The following is a 2,456-nucleotide window of genomic DNA, read 5'->3' as shown; positions in this document are numbered from 1 at the left end:
CAATGCGATACGTACGACGTATTCGAAATGAGACTCATTTATAAATCTGTTGTCAACAAAAATAAGCATTGAGGTCTTCCTGCGCGTTTCCGCCAAAAAAGTTGAGAAAAAGCAAGAACTCTTATCAACATTCATAAATGTTAGTATTTTAATTTTACTGTTGTTCTGTAAAATAAAATAAAAAGACGATAAAAATGATGATAATCATTACAACAGCTCTGTTTCAATACATTTATTATAACATTCACACAGTGTTCAAATTAGGATCTGTAATATTTTCTAATGTTTTAAAAGAAGTCTCTTCTCAGCAAGGCTGCTTTTAATTGTACAGTAAAAAAATAAAAAAAAAATACATGCCTGATTCAAGAAGGGGGTCTGATGGCCAAAAATTATTATTTTGCTAACTTATTAATTTTAAGTTAAATTGTACTTTGTTGGTATAGTGTCTGCTAGAATGTTAAAAATGTTCAGTGTTAAATATTTTTAAATTGTTGTTTTGTAATTGATTTTTTTTTCTTTGAAAAGCAAGACAAAACAGTAAAAAGCACATTTTGGCTTTTTAATTTTTGCAATGGTGAAAAAAAAAAAAAAAAAAGGAAAAATACATGGGGAAAAAAAGTCGAAAAACCGTGTTTCAGCCTTCGGCCCAGTGTTTAATTTAGTTCGGTTTCGGCTTCGGCCAAGAATTTTCATTTCGGTGCATCCCTAGTGTGAATGATTTAATCCGTTAACATGAGCACGGAAAAAATACACAGCACATACCACGCACTGCAAACAAGAGTAATGTGAACCTGGCATTATGTCTGTGCGCTGCAAGTGTGCATGAGCGCACGGTGCACTGTGCGCTGAATGGTTAAACACTGGCAAGAATTAAAAAGTAATGCAAAAACTTTACTTGTATAAACTTTAGTGATGATGTGACACTGCCTCGATTGTACAAGTGACAATTCCTGTGTCAACTGTGCAGCTCGCTTATAGACAGACGCGATGTGTGGTGATTTGAAGCCATTTGCTTATTTTGAGAAAGAGAGCGCGCGCGCGCGCGGTGATTCACTCACGCTGTTTGTGAAATTACGTCTCACATGAGTTCTCAAATTACTTTGTAAATTATTTAATGAAGAAATATGAAGGTGAGTACCTGACCTTCAGCATTATTATTTCACCCGCACCGGACAGAGACTGAGACGGTGCCGCTGCATGTCGTGCCAAACCTCTCACGGCAGCGTCATCAGCTTGAGATCGTTTTTTGAGATCGGTCTTTTAGAGACTGCCGATCAATTATCCCAACGTGATTATCGGCCGATAATGATCGGTAGCCGATCAATCGGAGCACCCCTAGTATGTATGAATATAAACTTTTGAACAGAATGAAGGTGTGTACATTTTTCTTATTTTGACTAAATATTTTTTTTTCCATTTAGTACTGCCCTCCAGAAGTTACTTACATACCCTGATCTTCAAATTCAAAAAGTTTTCACCTCAAGGCTCTTAATCCATTGTGTTTCCTTCTAAGCTTCAGTGAGCGTTTTAATCTTTTGTAAGTTGCGTATGAGTCCCTCAGTTGTCCTCAGTGTGAAAAGATGGATCTCGGTCATTGTTGGAAAGTGTTCAAATAAAAAAAACAAAGAAATTTGTGAGACCTGAAGGATTTTACTGAAGAACAGCTGGCAGTTTTAACTGTTCAGGACAAACAAGGGACTCATGAACAACTATCACAAAAAAAAAAAAAAAACAGCTGCGGTTCATCCAGGTACCAACACCGTATTAAGAATCAAGCGTATGTAAACTTTTGAACTGGGTAATTTGTATAAAAAATAACATGCATTTTGTCTGAGCCCTATTATTTTAGAAAAATATTTAACTTAATTTTGTTATACCTGTGTAGCAATGAGATAGAGCAGCTCCCCCAGGGGTGGAATCAAGCATTGCTTCAATTTGCTGCTCCTGAAGTTCTCACGGATCAGTTCTGTGAACATGGCAACTGCCTGAGGAATAAAACAAACACAAATTTGTAATAAATAGTTTGATTTATAAGCACTATAAATTCGTTCAATGTATAGTTCACCCAAAATATTCACCTTCGCAAGTAAGCACATTTGAGCTGCCAGTTATCATATTAGATGTGCTCTATGTATGTGCGTTGATCAATGTTTTATGTGAATAAAATCTAAGTAATACAAAGTGATTGTGTCTCTTCAGAAGACATTATTAATGAAACCACTTGATTCAAATGGATTATTACAAGCTTTATGAACTTTTGAAAGGTTGACAATTCTGGTGCAAACTTCCATTGGACAGACAAAAAACATGAGAGAACATTAAAACATCTCCATTTATATTCCATTATATTCCAACAATTTAAGAAAAACTGGTTTTAATATGACACAGGGGTGAGCTTTGCTTCCTGTGTCTATATTTTCCAAAAAGACACTGGGCAGGAAAAGTTTAATATCCAA

General features: G+C 35.5%; 1 long non-coding RNA gene across 1 annotated transcript in view; it reads right to left on the bottom strand.

The window, feature by feature from the left end:
• Nucleotides 1–1,882: 1,882 nt before the first annotated feature.
• LOC107573652 (uncharacterized) overlaps nt 1,883–2,456 on the bottom strand; it is a 14,397-nt gene continuing 13,823 nt past the window's right edge. Inside the window, exon 3 of the long non-coding RNA XR_001607547.1 lies at nt 1,883–1,985. This is a non-coding gene — a long non-coding RNA (uncharacterized lncRNA). The remainder of the gene's footprint in view (nt 1,986–2,456) is intronic.

The sequence above is a fragment of the Sinocyclocheilus grahami genome, unplaced genomic scaffold (genome assembly GCF_001515645.1).
Source record: "Sinocyclocheilus grahami isolate Dianchi unplaced genomic scaffold, SAMN03320097.WGS_v1.1 scaffold1993.1, whole genome shotgun sequence".
Taxonomy (NCBI): domain Eukaryota; kingdom Metazoa; phylum Chordata; class Actinopteri; order Cypriniformes; family Cyprinidae; genus Sinocyclocheilus; species Sinocyclocheilus grahami.
This window is presented reverse-complemented; position numbering and strand designations above follow the sequence as displayed.